This window comes from Mizuhopecten yessoensis, unplaced genomic scaffold (assembly GCF_002113885.1).
Source record: "Mizuhopecten yessoensis strain PY_sf001 unplaced genomic scaffold, ASM211388v2 scaffold5519, whole genome shotgun sequence".
In the NCBI taxonomy this organism is placed as follows: domain Eukaryota; kingdom Metazoa; phylum Mollusca; class Bivalvia; order Pectinida; family Pectinidae; genus Mizuhopecten; species Mizuhopecten yessoensis.
Genome location: NW_018406089.1, coordinates 2,186,606 through 2,205,262, shown reverse-complemented (window position 1 = coordinate 2,205,262; position 18,657 = coordinate 2,186,606).

Below are 18,657 nucleotides of genomic sequence, written 5' to 3'. Positions count from 1 at the left end.
CCACTTCGCCGTCAAGTAGTATGTCCCTCATTTTGCTGATAACCTTCGCTGTCAAATAGACGCTTGAAGTATACATGTATTTATAGGATTTTATGTAAACGTTTTAATGACACTGAAGAATCATAGGTGGCGCTAAGCTCGTCTGGCAGCAGACTATAAAAAGCCGTCGCCTAACTTCAGCAGCCCATTCTTCGTTCGATCGTCGGCAGAGACAGAAACACTTGTGATAGGTAAATATGCTAGTATTGATACAGACGTGCCTAAACAAGGCTTCCCTGTATCTTACTGCAAGGGCATAAAGATAATTTACTGAAGAGTAAGTACGGAGGTAGATGTGCCTGAGCAAGGCTTCCCTTCTCCGCTACGGTTACTCTATGTGATCGGTACATCACATGATTGTGAATTATAACCTTTGGTCTGCCCTGTGATTGAGAGAAAGTGTACGGGAGCACTTGGCATGTAATAATAGCTACAGAGTACTCAGTAGTAACTTTGAGAGGCTCGGTTTAGCTGTTTTGAGTGCTCGGATATGTGATTCATGCATTATATGTAGTGAGTGCTCAGTTATTCAATTCATACATTAGGTAAAGTGGGTGCTTGTTTTAGGGAGTACTCATCTCTTGGATATGTGTTTATAGTTGGTATAGCTAATTTACAGAAGGCGATTTATTGTATAGTCCCAGGTAGGGAGTAATCATTTGTTGGCTAGGGAGTACTCAGTATTTCATTTCGAGTACTCATTTTGTTGTTATATATTCCATAGTTATTAGATCATAGTGTTGTACATTACTCAGAGGGACTGAGTGCGTTTAGACAGCAGTTATATTGATTAATTCATTAGAAAATGTACCCAATGATGCAAGTTACTTTATTTGTATATATTTGCACTGAGTAGCTCAAATAACATCTACTTATAGTATAGACAATCAGGATCTTCAGTGGAAGTGACTGATACGAACCCCTGTAAACGTCACACTAGCGCCTTGCTTGGCAAAACCTCAAAACTTTTAGCTTTTATGTCGAACGTTCGCCCAGGTGATAAAGGAAATGGGTTCTGCCCCAAAGCTGGGACATACCAAAGTCCTTGTAAATGATACTTGTTTTCCCTGCTTAACGTTCAGCGTTAGGGGATTTGGTTTGGTTTGGTTTAGTATTGTTTAACGAACTAACAACAGTTATGGTAATTTAAGGACGGCCTCCCCTGTGTGCTAGGTGTATGCGTGTGTGTTTTAGGAGGCTGCGATATGCTCGTGTTTGTCTCCTTGTGAGGGCGCGAAACTTATGCCGACTTTATAGTGCTAACTCAGTGAAACATACTGCCGAAGACACTCAGCAGGACACCCCCACCCGGTCACATTAAACTGACAACGGGCGAACCAGTCGTCCCAGTCCTAAATCGCCGAGCGTTAAGCAGGAGTAGTAATTAATATGTTTACAGACTCTGGTATGTCTCGGCCAGGGGACTACATGTACAAACCATAGCCTTCATCACAGGAGCGAACGCTCAACTAAAGGCCAAAATCGAGGCATTGTCAAGGGAGACATTAGGAAGAGAAAAGATGGAATGGCAACAACTGGTAACCAGTTGTTAGTTTAATGTGACTGGGCGGGATGCTATGCTGCTTGCCCTTGGCATGGTATTTCATTTAGATAGCTCTAAGTCGGCATCAGGTCGGCACTATTACAAGGAGGCAAGTATGCCAACACACCCTGTTTCCCGCATACATACACACATATACGCATACACAACACGCATGGAGGCACGTTCGTAAAAGACATTAGCTTTTAATAGGACGTTTTTTATATATATTTAATCCAAGCAATTGCTATTTTGCTTTCAATTGCAGCTTCGCGCCGACCTTGTCACTGAGATGATTTTTGATATGGTATGCAAATCATTGTGTAATATTCCCGATATGACCATTAAATGTTAAATTTACTACATCGCGGCCTGAATTTCTCAGGGATGGTATATTTCTTCCGAACAAAAATCAACCGCTTTTCCCGGTCACAGTTATACTATAGGTAATGATTCACAACATACCTGTCGCCCTGAAAGAGATTACTGGTATGAAGACGCTAAATTATTCATAAAATCACATAAATGTTCAGACATAAGAAGAATTTCTACAGTGAAGACGTCGAGGATCGATACATTGACTAAACAATAACGTTTGGAAACGGATAAGAAACGCAGTATAATTGATTGCAACGACATCGTTTACGGATTTCTGTAGAATTTACTTGTAAATTTGAGAATGTACATTTGGGCTAAATTTTTCTAATGATAAGCTAATTCAGACCACAGGAAGGACATTTTTTAATGTTTCCTTCCCATAGACAAGTGCTCGTTCATTGAGGTACTCGTTTGTTTGTTTGATAAGGCTTAAAGACATAAAGATCGCGGCAAAAAGGAACAAAAAAATATCAAAGGCAACTTAAAGTTACAATTGGTAAAAAGTGTATTAATAAAAGACCTCCAATACATGAAGGCACGTCCACAAACGACCTAGGCGTTGATAAGACGTTAAAAAATATATCTTAACCAGACTTTTTCAAAAGCACTTTCGTGTTTTGTGCATTGAAATATACATCTAAATCCTAAACAAATAGTACTCTTTGCCTTAAGACTATAATTATTATATTTATAATGCTGTAATATCGTTATGGCCGGTACGTATATGGCGGACGTCGTTATAGCGAACTATTATGTGAGGACATCGTTTATGACGTCAATACTTCAAATAAACAGTCTGAAGAATCCCCTAGAAGAGATGAAAGTACTAAAGACTCGTTGTTAAGAATTTTTCTTTATATACTATTTCTTCGTCCGTAAGGATCATTTTTCTGATTTATAATATGTATATATATATGTTTACACATGTATCACCAGCTTGTTTTAGATTACAACATTTGACAGTTATACAGGCTAATCTCACAAGTCTAGTTAAGTAGTGTTTGTCGCCCACTCCAATTCAGGCCAAAAGTACCTCTTGATAAATTTGATTTTTCGCCATCCATTCGCATAGATATCGGGTACAATTTGTGTAAGTATAGGGTAATATGAAACCATTGTATGTTTATATATCTTATCGGGTTCTGTGTAGTTTAATAACTGAAATCATGACTCTCAATGAAAGGACGCAATAATGTCGTAATAACATTTAACCAGTAATGACTCTATAAAACGGTCATAGTATTCAATTAAATTGAGTAAAAGTAAAGTAGAATTTCAACTGCGCATGAAACATGGAACCTTTAGAAGCGGTGATAGATTAATTTACATTTCATGATCTGTTTTTCAGAACACAGATCAGGAGTACTTTGATAAAAATATCGTTTAAAGTATGACGAATTCTTCTGATTTAGCGAGCAGTTTTGACATCACTTCTGACAGATACAAAATCATTTTTACTATACTAAAATGACTATTACAATCACGCACCATCACCGTGTATGTCTACCTAACAACAGACATTATTGTATATATTTTCCGGCCTTTTGAATATCAACACGTCACAAACCATACAATTTTATTAAAATGTTACATGTTTGTATGCACCTATAAGACATTATGTGGCCCTACGAGTGAATACACACGAATACGCATCAGATTAATATTTTGTTAACCTAGTGTTTAGTTTTATTGTTCGTAAGTGTTATCTAAACCTAGCAATTGTACAAGATTTGACCTCTCGTGGTTTCCGTCCTATCGACAGCTTAAGTCATTTCGCACCGTGCCTCCATGTATGGGTTACTTTAACAGCTCGACCTATTTGCCTCTTTACAAATAAAGATGGTCTCCCTTTTACAGGATGGTCTGTCGTCTATACCTCGATTCATTTTTATATATAGAACTTAATATCAATTGAATTGTTACAATACAATTTTTGCCAGACATCGCGATTACGGTAACTGTAAATGGTCGATCAGTTATTAACTGTCGGTGTTTCTGCTACGTGTGTTGTCTTCATCAATCATGGATCAAATTACCTACGTGTTAAGTTAAGTGAAATACATAAACAGATATATGATCTTGTGGAAAATGAGCACTCTGCTTTCATAAATACACACACGATCCAATATTCCCCGATCACTTACATTACCGCACCCTTCTGAAAGCTGATAATTAACATTTTATTGTTTTCTTAAAAACATACAGTTATAAAAAGATTATCACATTCCTTTTTGAAGTGTTTTTTTCAAAAGTATGTGATAATGTTATTGATTCTATTATTCCAGTATCTTTAAAACGGGATCCATTTCTTTTACTTGGAGGTATTGTCAACACGTGTAAGTTAACCACCCCAAGATATCGGCTATACGATTTTACTGATAAAATCGTCATTCGGAGAAGGCAAGAAATATATTTGCTTTGTCACAAATATTGTCCATAGTGCAATGGATATAAAACAACATTTGTGGAATATTATAGCTATTCAATGGAACAGTGATCTAAGGTGTCTATGATGTAAGGCGATGTTTACACAATTTCTTTGTTACAAAAAGTACACGCAGAAATAACCAGAATAGTTATATTCAAGTAATAAATAGTATACTCCGTGAATCAATAACACGACGTAAAAACTGCAGCAGGAACTTTATGATAAGAAAATAAGCTTGCGACTTATTTAAACATTGTAGACTCTTATCGATTTGCATATGCATTTATTTATAAATTAGAAACGTATTTCTGGTTCAATAAGACATATATCATAAATGTTGCGAAGGGAACAGCAAATCGATGTTTGTTTTTTCAGTGTTTCCAAAGCAGCAGACTAGGAAACCCCTAATTTTACAGGTAAACTACCTTAAACATTTGTACAAAGCATAGCAGACGTTCTTGTTTGATTGCGGTTCACCTCGCTTATTTGTGTATCTTAATCTCCTCGTCATCTTAGACTTTCCGATCGCTGTCGACATAAACTAAGATCAGCAGTTAGTTACTGAAGAAGCGACACAATTGATGGTCAGGTGGTGAAGTGAATAGCAGATTCATTTTGTTTGGTTTAATTTGTTTAACGTCCTATTAACATATAATGTCAGTAAGGGCGTGCCTCCATGTGTGTAGTGTATACGTCCTTGTGTGTGTGTATGCAGGAGACTGGGTATGTTGGTGTGCTTGCCTTCTTGTGATAGTGGGGATCTGATGCCGGCCTTATAGTGCTATCTCACTGAAATACCATGCACAGCACAGCATTCCGCCCGGTCACATTATACTGACAACGAGTTAACCAGTTGTTGCCATTCTCCTTAATGCTGAAGGTTAAGTAGGGAATAACAACTACCAAACTCACAAAGGTGGCTAGTATTCAACTCCCCAATCGAACGCGAAAAATTATTTGGCTATCTGCCGGGGATTCCTGTTGTATGTAAGATCTTTAAAATAATAGAATATTCCGAAATGAAATCAGTTCCTTATTAAACTCCTGCAGTGGCCCAGTAATTAGCCGGAACTTATTTTTGATAGGAACTACAAACCTATGAAACACTTGCTGATTGTCTGATTTTGTTGTGCGAGTCCTTAAAGGAAAACTTTACATTTTAAAATGTTGAAATGAAGTAAGTTTTGAAAGTGAATACATTACAGAGAAAAATGGTGGAAAGAAAATTATAAATTTTGAAGAAAAACCAAGTTATAGCCCCTGATGTACAAGTGCTATTCAAAGTCAGTACCAAACAATTCTCATTTCACTTAACATTAACCTCTAGCACACCAATTTAGCACAACCTCAGCAATTCCATATTTTGCACGCACATTTATTACCCATACCACTCACATATTGTTGAATAGAAATCTTGGTGACTCTGTTTCTGTAATTTCGACAGTATCTTAAGTAATCAGATACTTAATTTGAGTAAATTTGATAGAATTTTGACAATCTAACACACTTAGAAATCCTACAAAACTCCAAAAGTATACACAAAACATGAGTCATAAAAGGTAATCAGATATCAATCTCAACTGATCAGCTACATGTATCAATTAACTGACATTATTTACATCTATTTTACATACAAATCACTACAATATACACGTATTTGATACATACATTCATTTTCATTTACAATAAGAAAGTTAACTTATATTGTGTAATTTTTGTTTGATTGATGTGATTTTCACATAACATGTACATGTAGTGCATTATTGATAAATAACAATTGCTGCAAGTCAAAGGCAACTCTCGTTTCCTTTGCATTTAGATAGGAACACAATAATAAAGCAAAGTTTTAAGAATTAGACGTTGAAAGTATAACGTTCTCAATTCAGAATCAAAATGAACTTGGTAGAATGTTTATGTTCAGCTGTGTATTGTACAAGGAGTCTCCACTGTTTTATCCTACCATTGGCACTCTCTACCATCCACCTATCCTTTGTTAACAGTCGTGACAGATTTGCCTCTTTAGTGGTATGCTTTTTTGCACCTTTCTGAAGGTAGGAAGGCATTTCTACCTTCAACCCACTTTCCTAGAAATTCATGGTTTTTGCCATTTGGTTTGCTAAAATGATCACTTACAAAAGACATAAATTTCATATAAATTTCAAAGGTAAACCTATTTCAATGCTGATAGATGATATACATATTAAAATAAATTGTATGTTTACCTTTCATATCTTCTGAATTTTTGTTCATCATGTGCTTGGTGATGCTTGCATCATTGATACTGAAATCTGCCATATATGGTCCAAGAACGCTCAGCACATAGCCATCAGAACCAACAACCATCATTGGTTTAACTATAGGGACCACGGAACCAAATCAAAAATAGATTTTGGGTTTTTCCCTTTTGGGCAGAAGATTTAATAGAAAGGTGAATGCCTCGGGGCCTGCTGGTTGGATATTAAGGTGGCAGAAGTTTGAAAAGTTTTATGTGTGGGTTGAGCAATATATATTGATGTAATATGTATAAGAAAAAATAATTCAAGTCTTGTTTTGTCTGGGTGAGTTTATTAAGTGTGAAATTTGTTGTAAATTTTGTTCGATTTTTGGTGCCGAATTCAATACAAGATGGCAGCCCCCATATAAAAAAAAAGTTCAAATTGGCAGAATTTTGATTTTTTTTTTTTTACAGTTGTGTGAGATGCTTTTCTTCAAAATGAGGTCAGGTAAACCAGTGTGGATAACCCCATTTAACCAGGACAGTAGTAAACGTTAACACTATCGTCTATGGAAAATCATTTGGTTCCGCGATCCCTATGGGATATGACGTTTTACACCATTCAAGTGTCCCTGGAAACCAGATGATGGGTTCACCAGCATATTTGTGCTTGTGAATCTAACCATGGATTTGTTTTGGCAGAATTTAGAGGGAAAATTAGCTGCAGGAGGATACTTTGATGGCAATATACACCCTTGTAGAGTGTGGAGGGGGCCAAAGACCAGGGAGGATATGGGCGCATTGTGGTTAGATGGCCAAATGGACACAGAATGACAGAGAGAGTGCATCGACTGTCACTGATGGTACATTATAGATGGCTGAAGGAGGATTTCCCGAGGAGGGACTGTGACGGCAAGATTTTGGAGGTCTGTGATCTCTGCCACAACAAACTGTGCTTCAGTATACAGCACATAGTCATCGAAACCCATGAAACCAATCAGGCCAGGAATCACTCCAAATTACAAAACAGGTGTTCCGGTTGCCATGTTCCAAGATGTCTGCTGTGATCAGCAGGTAAGTAATACATGTATTTTGTATTTAGGTCAAGGTCATCCACTGTGGATGTGACACCTACATTATAGTCAAACCAAACGGTTCAACAAAAATGGGCTGTATCACTCTCTTAAAGTGATTTTAAAGAACTTGCCCACTTGATGTCAATAATATGAAATGGTGGAGTGTCAGTGTCATGTAAGGTACCCATGGAAGTACCCATGGAAAGGGTATTTCATTGGTAGCAGTATAAAGCGGATCTGAATCCGTACTACCATAAGCCGACAGCCAGCCGGCCTTTGTCTTGAAATGATTTTTTTTTATTGATAATCTATTTATTTATCTTTCTTTTCCTTCTTTCTTGTAAGATATATATTGAAATATAACAAAGACTATTTCTTAAGTTCTCAATATTTTAATGTTTTATTTCTTTTTCTCAATCATAACTCTGTCTTTCACATAAATTTCTTCATCAATTTTACAGTCATGTAATTTGAATATTTTGTGTCTCTTATTTCTCTTCTGAATTTTACACCGCAATGATTGACTTCGTGCTTTATTGTACAAATGTCTTTTTTGTTCTTTATCTAGGTCCTTGGACACAGAGCTTCCAGCAGTGATTGGAGACCCAACCCCACTGCACAGTTCTTTAATGGCAGTTCCCGGTCCATGGTTCACAGAATACACCGCCCTATGAGCTCTCCCTGAAAAGTTACGAGTAAAGTTCACACTTGATGGGAGAGACCGCTTCAGCCGTCTGTTCACAGATTCTACCTTTTGGGTCGTCAGGTTCCACAAGGTCTTTTCCAACACGGAGTCACCGAGACGGGCATCAACTTTCTCCATCAGAATTTTTGACACAGTTGCCTCTCCACCGCTGACCTTGAAATCACTTGGTAAATATATGTTGTCTGTTAGCCAGTTATTTCTCTCCTTCCCTGCACACACTAGTGATTTGGTCCTGCACTCACAGTGTACACCTTGGTAACACTTCACGATGGCCTCCTTTACACCATGAGCAGCACGTTGTAAGGGAATGAGACTCCCACAATGTCTGTCTTACAGGTGATACAGCTCTGACTGACACCGAGCGGCTAGGTCACAAGTAAATCTTTTTTTGATTGTTTGTCGCTCTTTCCTAGTGGATCCCGTTTCACACCCTTTGAAATGTTTTTTTCTGAAATTCCTTGTTAGATGAATAGGGTCCAGGTTATGTGTTGGCTTTGTACATGATGCACCACTTTTGTATCTCTTTTCAGCAGCCTTGAATGCACCTGTATCTGAGTCGGTGACAAGCTTGTCCACCTCCAGGCCGTCTCTTTTGAGGTTCTCCAGACTTTCGTAGCAGTATGCCTGTTCATTACCAATTGATGAGGCCAGAGGTAAGTTACCTTTACAGTGTGAGGTATGTTCACTTTCACAGGGTGGCCATATATTGCATAGTTTGTTTTTGGTGACAAGGTCCACCACATACTGGTCCTTGGTGTTGTGTTCTATAGTGCTGAACATAACTTGTGTCGCTGGCTGGAACGGAGTCTTCCCCGCACCAGAATAAATTGGGTTGTTGTAGGTGGCATCCACCATCAGGTCTACTTTGTTTGGCGGGTTTCCTCGGTGCGTGTTGATTTCTTTTACCCTCTTTCGCAGTTCACCCATGTCGGTCTTGTTGATTTCCTCTATCTGGTCACATACTTTATTGGTACTCTTCTGCATTCCTCTCTCTGAGGGGGCAGGAATGTTGGCACTCATCAGGGTGAGCCGCAGTGCGGCATTGCCAATTCTTGTCTGTGTCAGTCCAACTTGCACTGCAGAATTCATCTGCACGGTGTCTCTCCCTTTCCTGCCTGGTTCCCTCCTTCCTTCGTACAGAGAATACACACTGGACACATATGTACACTTTGTGCATTTGAGTCCTATTCGCCACCCTAGCCCCCGGCACTCCTGTGTCTTAAAATCAAAGTCCAGGTTTCCCTTGCATGATGGAGTATGAGTTGTATGTTGACGCACAGCATCATTCCACATATCTCGCATCCTTCCAATGTTTACTACTCTGTTGGTCTTGTATTCCGCACTCTCCCTGTAAAAAAAATAGAGACATGTTTGAATAATAAACATGAAATGTACATTTAATGTATGTTTAATGAATTTCAATTACATGTATCTACATTTGTGTTTTTATATTTCAGGTTTATATATTTTGACTTACCTCAGTGGTTCATCTTTGGCCACCGGTGAAGGACGGAGCAGCCTGTGAGAAGATGTCCGATGTACAGGTGAGGACTTTGGGGCTTTCACAACCTGGTCATGTAATTCACTTGTTAACCGTACTGTTGGGACTTGGTCCATGTCAGAATGAGTCCATCTCTCAATTTTCTCTCCTTTCTTGTAGTTCGGCTGCTGTCCTTTCTTAAACTGTCCGGCATTTTTCTGAGGTCTCACCATTTTTGAGGTTCCAAAATTCTCTCTCACTTTGCATGTATCTGTCTCTGGTATGTTTCAGGGGCTGATCATTGCCCTTTATATATACATTAGTAAACAATAAGAACCTTTGTGTCAGTATTTACACTAACTAAGGTCAAACTGGACACTTGACTGGCAGACCTCTGCCCCCTTGTGTTTGCACTTGGTTAGCAGCCCTCCTTCCTGTCTTTTCTTGCACGAATCTCCTTCTTCAGTACCAGTAGAAGACTTGACCTAGCAGCCCAAGCCTTGGAGCCAGCCACTTTCCATTTTGGTTTCATACCCTATGGTCCTGACTTTTTCCAAAAATGGTAAATTTGAAAATTATGTGGGATCCTATAGGGACAACGGAACCAAAGCAAAATATATAGAAGTAATATGTATTTTTTTTTATTAAAAAACAATTCAAGTCTGGTTTTGTCTGGGTGAGTTTATTAAGTGTGTAATTTGTTGTAAATTTTGTTCGATTTTTGGTGCCGAATTCAATACAAGATGGCAGCCCCCATAAACAAAAAGTTCAAATTGGCAGAATTTTGAAATATTTTTTTTACAGTTGTGTGAGATGCTATTCTTCAAAATGAGGTCAGGTAAACCAGTGTGGATAACCCCATTTAACCAGGACAGTGGTAAACGTTAACACTATCGTCTATGGAAAATCATTTGGTTCCGCAGTCCCTAAAGGACGATTTGTATGAAGACAGCAAGGGTGGCGTTGAAAATAATAGTCACTACTCCTCTGTATAAATATGTACTTTTATGTGCCATCTAACAAAAGAACAGCTTCATCTTTAGCCTTTGTGAAAAGAGCCTAGCAACAGGTGTCTATCACAAAATTCTTGGTGTGATATGTTTTGAAATCCGAAATGTTAAGGAACAAATATATCCATCAACTCCTCTTTTACAGAGGAAATTATACGCTGAACCTGAGCGTCAGACATCCCAAATAGCGAGGATAATAGAGAGTTTGGAAGTCATGTTACGAGCTACGTGAGAAAGACAACAAGACATGTTCTGGTTGGCCTGTTTAGGTTATTCCGTAACTTGTGAATGTAGGAAGTTAGCTCATGAAACTGATCTCTTGTAAGGCATGTGAAATTCTTATAATCAGAATATAGTAGTGCACTAGGTACATCAAAATTGAGATGAAGCACAGTTTTCATCCATGTTCTAACATTGTCCAACAAATAACAAATCTCAGAGTCCGAAAAGTATTTGAATAATTAAGAACAGATACACTTTCACAAGATGGAGCTTACGACATCTACCATAACTGTTCATAAAAATGCTAACATGAACAAATGCCTGTAACAGCAGTAGCAGGTACAACAATAAGGTTTTTGCGATGTCCCGATGGTTTTCTACATACTACACAGTTCTTATGGTTCCGTGGGGTTGAACTGATTTTCAGTTCAACAGACTTTGGAGATTTCAAGACCTGAGATGCATCTCTCTGTAAAACTAGGCAGAAATCTGAATCTGTCACCTGCGAATTTGACAGACATGTTGATTGTTATTCTGTGGTAATACCATTGAATCTGATCTAGCCAATCTACTCCGACAAGCTAAACACAACACTTCTTCTTCAGTCAATGGTTGAAAAAGTTTCTTTTCAGCTTTTCCCCTTAGATAAGGCGGAACAGGACGATGGACTGAGGGTTCAGATCTACACCTCTTTAAACACTGAACACAACAGAAGTGCGTTGGCATATTGGTTTACGAAAGGAACATTCCTTAAAAACCAAATTTTGCAATGCATTTTACAAAATTATAATTAACTGATATTTGAATGTTTGAAAATAGAAACGAAAAAAAAGAGGAAAACATTTGAATAGCAGGGTTATAAATCAGGACGTTTTCAAAACAAAGCCTACAATTTACCAATAATGACATCCAGGTATAGCATCAAAATGAGTGTCCATGCTATATATGGACCCTAAAGCCTATGAAAAAAACTAAGCATCGAAAAATATGTTTGACTGAGCAGTTACTTTGAGCCAGAAAAACACTCTTTGGTTGCTTCATCCTCTATATAGGAGGGAGAATACTCAATGATACAGTAGTACCCTTGACCTTAAGTAGAACAAAAATGCACTTTTCAATACTTGCATGCCAATTTACTGCAAAAATCTTGTGGTTTTGGATATCTGTCCATCCAATGCTGGCCAAGATTTGTATCTCTACAAATATCAAAGAAATTTAATCTCAAAAATATGATTATAAATTATTTGTGCAATTTTCTAAAGTTATAATACAAAGTATGAAATGCTAATGACAGATGGATGAATACAACTGATAAAATGCTGACAAAAATTAAGCAATTACGTTCACTCCAACCTTCGATCGGCTCATGTTTTCTGTTTGATACTAATAATTAACAGACAAAATCGTCTAACAACATCTATACGTACGTGCTAGTGTGAAGAATGTGTGACATCAGGTGCTTTGTAGATATCAGTTAGAAAATAATATATTTTCCCATATCTCTCTTATCTCTTTTTACCATATATATAACATGCTTGACATTTTAAGACATTCAATTTGATACAATACTCAAATATGTGCTTTTATAGATTAATCATACAGAGCCTCAATGTCTTTCACCGTGACCTTGACCTCTTGAATCCAAAATACCAGCATTGCAAGAGGTGTCAGAGTGAAGCTGTACTGCAATAGGGCTAAGAGACAAATACCATAGGATGAGTGCCTGTGACTTTTTACCCAAATTTCAGTACTGGTACTTGAAATATCGTTTTAAAATTAGTCCAGAAAAGGAAAAGGTAAAATGACGAATAGACAGCTGGACAAACAATGCCATACTGTAATATGTTCCATATTTCATCAAGCATAAAAAATACATAGCACCTTCGTTCTTGGGTATATGAAAATAATTACGTTTCCTGAATGTAGTTGCCTGCCCCCAGAATGTAGATGTTCCGGGTAAATATTGCCAAACTGTAAATTGTAATTGATTTAACAATTTGTTTTTGTATATATGTTTATGAACAAAACAATGAAATATATTTGATGCAGTCCGTCAATCTGTCCGTAGAAAGGGCATAAAAATTGTACTTGTTGCCCCCATTTCATGATCGTAAGAGGCGACTAAGTTTGCAATCTTATCTTTTCTCTTCTTTGTAAACAACTTCTTCTTTCTGGGATCTGCAAGAGGACAATTTTGGAGATATACATATCTTTCCGATCTGTCATAATTCAGAATGCCAGATTTTTAAAATCTAAATTGTCTTTAGTTGGACGCAACAGGCGTACGTCCCTGTGAGGAAGGCTTTGGGTTCTGTCCCCTGGCCGAGACATGTACGAGAGTCTGTACAAATGATAGTTTCTACTCCTGCTTAACGCTCAGCAATTTAGGAGTGGGGCGACTGGTTCGCCCGTTGTCAGTATAATGTGACCGGGTGGGATGGCCTGATGGGTGTCTCCGGCAGTATGTTTCAGTAAAGTAGCACTATAAAGTCAGCATCAGCCCTGTGCTATCACAAGGAGACAAACACGAACATATCGCAGCCTCCCAAAACACACACGCGTGCATCTTGCACACAGGGGAGGCCGTCCTTAAATGACTTTAGCTGTTGATATGTTTTGTTTTGTTTAGTATCGTTTAACGTCCTATAAACAGCTATGGCCAAAGGCTAACTAAATTTCCTGCTCCTATATAAACCAGAACTGTAAGCTAATTGGCTATCTAAAGCAAAGCATTGCGAAGCAATACGTAGTCTCCCACCTGTAATTAGTTAAATATATATGTCACTGACATACTTCCTGTACTCCCTCCCTATTTTAAATCATACTTGCATACCAAGTCTTGCTAGCCCAGAAGAACCAGTTTTGCTGAAATCGTCCTAGTAGTTAAGGAAGAGTTATCGGGGATATACTTTTAACAAAGGGTCATAGCTCCTTAAAAAGGGTCGACATGAAAAGAATACTTCCCTGACGACATCAGGGGGTAATTACCATATCTATAAACTTTCATTGAAATCGGCCCAGTAGTTTATGAGGCAGACAAACCTTTTTTTTCAACAAAGGGCTATAGCTCCTTTTTAAAGGGCCAGAATGAATAAAAAAAATACCTGCATGCCCAACTTCAGGTGGTAGTTATCATATCCGGAAGCTTTCGTTGAAATTGGTCCATTTTCTTTAGAAGGAGTTGTCCCGACAATTTTTTTCTACTGACAGACAGACAGACAAGCTGATTCCGGTATATACACCCCAATAATAGTTGTAAGATAGTTTTACTATTAGATTATTTTATTGTTTTTATAAAATTGCATATCTTTGTCTATAACACAAATTCAGCCTTCAGTAGTTCTCCGGAGGAAAGATTACTTTGGCAGAATACATATTTATGAGTTTTACTGCAGCACATAACTTTAAAAGAATTAAGTGTTTTTGTATGATACAAAAACAGAAAATGTATCGGTATTTACCATAAAACTCATTGATAATCAAATCCCCATGCTTATGTTAAATTGGGCATTTATTATGTTTTGCATGCTAAAAAAGTACTTCATCCGTTCTGATATTACATAAAAATTATTCTGTAAACAGAATATATGAATGGGAAGTTTTAAAAAGTTAAAAATATAGATTACCATTTTAACTATATATAGGCAAGTTTACAATGTTGGTTATATTAAAACATTTGTGAAAATTTTGCATGTTTTTCTAATTAAAAGTGTCACTACGCTTACTTCATTTATACCAATATGACATATTTAGTATCACAATAACAGGAATTTGATACGCTGTACACTATCATAATGTATTTTCAAAATATGGCGCCCCCACCCCCCGTCACCCAAACTGGTGTTATGCAAGGCGGTCCACTACGGTTATCAGTTGTAATTATGAATCAACATATGGCAAAAGAATAGAAGAAAATAAAGTGGTGGCCATATGTTGACCCCACCTTTCACTGAATTGTAAAATATCAGAATCATGGAAAATGTATCAGATATTAAATTGCTGAGCAATGACATATTGTCTTGAATTATCTTGAATGCATAAAATGTATATCCCCAGAAAATCCAAATATTGAAAACCACTTAATCTCAGTTATCAAATCCTACTGTAAAATGTAGCTGGCTTTATGTTTGCACAGCAAACAACAGTACGATTGTATCATTTTTCTTTAGCACAATTTTTGCGTCCATCTATAGACAATTTAGATTGTAAAAATCTGGCATTCTGAATTATGACAGATCGGAAAGATATTTGTATCTCCAAAATTGTCCTCTTGCAGATCCTAGACAGTTTTGGAGGAGAGTAGAAGATTTAATGAAATTGGAGGAAATAAAGCATATTTCCTCTCTGTGCATAGGTATTTGAAATGTATATTCTCGGCAAAACGGAAAGCTAGAGTGATATTTGAATGGGATTTGACGAGAAAAAAACCCATCAATATTAATTGTGAATCTTTAACCCAAGTAAAAGATGGTTTGAATTATGAGGGCTCTCCCACAGAAACACTAGCATTGTACTTGTACTGCCATGCGACCCATAAAAAAAGTGGTTTATATGTTTATATTAAAATATTACTTTGATGATGGTTTGTGTTTCCCGTTACATGTTGATTTCAGGTGCCGGACCTGTTTCATTGTCAAATTGTATCATTACTTAATTTAATTTACCCTTCCATGCCCCGCCCCGCCCCCACGTAACAACCAAAGTCACGTGACTACATTCTCCGACAACAAATGTAAACAAGCCTTAGTAAAATTTTGGCGATGGCGGCAGCGACTGTTGCAGGACTCGGGGACATTCCCGATGATTTTTGTATGGGATACATTCAAGATGCAAACATTTCTGAAAAATGTTTATCCAGGGGAACTATTTACTTTAGAGAGGGCTATGTCCACGACCTAAATTTAACAAAAAATGATGTCCAAGCGGAGGTGGCAATCGGAGGGAGATGCTACCGAAGCATGAGAAAGGGGGAGAAGCCACACTTGTTAACATTACATGTACAGTAGGCTTAACAAAGAAGTGTGTTAAGGACGCATACTGTTCAGCTGGGTAATTATCCAGTTTGGGTCTGTCGAGTTCCGTTTTTCTTTTCCTTTTTTAATTAAACGGTTGTTCAAAATATCATGCAGTGATGTACGTTGGTTTCCTTGTTCAGACGTTTTTTAAAATATCGGTATCCGCCGCTCAATACTTGGCAATTCTCCCTATTTGGGAGGGAGACTCACGAGTTTTACATCTACATAGTAATGACCACCTTCATCTATTTGAAGATCATGTCATGTGATAGTGGTTGCTAGGCCAAGAGAAGAAATTGAGCAATTTAAACTAGTGAATTTGCTAAAATTTCATCTGAAAGAACAGCTCAAAAGATGCCATTTCCTTAGGGTGTACATGTACAGTACATACATACATTTGTTTTAATCTCCCCGATGGACATTTTAAAAAGTTGGCAAGTATGACAAGCTGGTGTTAAACTGTTTATGTGTGTATCTTACCTATAGCAATATGATCATATATGAACCCATATATATATGCGTGTACCCTAAACTACAGAATCCTAACTTACAATCATGGAAGTCAATGAGTCATTCAAAATGTAAAAAATATATATAAGCCCGTCTTCAATACTGTGACAAATAGCGTGACAAGACATCAGAATTTTCAAACTAGTTTTATTTAGGATTTTTTGTCAGTTTTATGTAGGCAATATGTACAAATCAAGAAATAATAGCATCGGGATAATGCTATTCATGTTTTCTCAACATTCAGCCAGTTCATAAAATGTGCCTAAAATCTTATGTACGTATCATGGTGTCCACAAATTTAAAATATGAAGTAAAGTATTGATGTACTATTTATTTTTTCTTTAGATATGTAGTAAATTAGGTAATATAAAGGATAAGGAAATGGTCTTTCAAAGATCGATGAAAAAAAACCCAATAGTTTTGTTACATACCTAATTTTGGACACCATTACTTACGTAAGATTTAACCATTCAAACTCTCCCATGTACCACAATGCTTAGTACTTTATTAAAACTAAGTAAGTACTTGTATCAAATGAATAAACAAACTGTTTACAACTGTTTTACATGCTTTTAATTGTTATTGTCATATACGGTTTTTAGAATTTGACAGATTGATAATTTTGTATGTAAGTAACCGAGACACCAAAAATGATGACTTGTGACACCATTACTTAGCACAATGTTTTTTTTTTTACAAATACAACAAAACTGAATCTGCCAATAACAAGTCATGGACTCAAATAAGCGATATTTCTAATAAATACATAATATATTACTAACAAGCATCTATTTCAGACCTGTCTTTACTCTCCCATAGTGAAGGGATATTCCCTCCTTTTTACCAAACTTTTCTTTTTCAAAATCTTCCTTGTTAAAACATACAAGCTAACACAAATTCAAAATCGACATCTTATCCCATTTGCTGCAGGGTATGTACTATGGACATCAATGATATGTATAAACAATAATAAAGTTGGGCTTTTAGCTGTTCTAATACATAAAAAGTTTGATACAATTTATAAAACTTGTTAAATGCAGCAAGTTTTAAATTTTAAATTATTATTATTCATCACACTGGATTTTTCTAAACTAAACACTTCACAAAAAATACCACTGCACACAGATACATAAGATAAATAACTCTTTAATGTAGAATTAAAAGTCAAAATGGGAAAACATAACTACATGTCTTGGAAAGTATAGCATAATAGTAGTAAAATATTCCAAGCAGATTGGCTAAAAACTTAGGGAGAAGATTTCTCAATAAGAAAAAAAGCGGACAAAATACTGACGGATAGCGTCATCCATTAATACGTCCATTCATAAGAGACATATCCACATTTGAGTTAACGAGAATATATACACGATACCTCGAATGCTAGAGAGTATTTTACCAGCACGTAAGTTATACAAATTCCTTATGTTCAGAGTTCAACAATTAGGTCCTGAATGACAAAGTTTTTAAAAAACGAAAAGTTGTTTTCTGGAAGTAGATTTTGAAGACAAAGTGGGAAGCGGGAGGACTCCTTTGATGCTGCTGTTAGGCTCCCAAGAGAAGTCCTCGTGCGGTGGCCAGTAATGCATCCCGGCTTGCTGTTCCATAAACTGCAGAAGATATTCTGGGGGATTATCGGCAGAAACCTCTTTGATCTACAACAGCAAATTAAATAACCATAACCTAAATGTTTTAATGGAATGACGGCATGTAAGATACTGCCAGACATATTTAAAAGAGAAATATGCCCTTGCCTTATGTGATGTTAATCTGTAGAACATCAGTGATATTTGATTATTAATTATATCTTAACCTGTCAGTTGATGGGATCACTTTAACAGCCACGCACATGTAGTGGTGCAGTGATGCTGAGCAGCGAATACAAATATTGGTGTGACTATAAGCTTCTTCAATAATGCAATTTATCAATTAAAATAATTATATTAACAGAGAATGACTTTACAAATCAATTGCTTACTTAACAAGTTCACATTACTTTCTGAAAATAGAACGTAAAATAACAGTTATTCATCAACGCAAA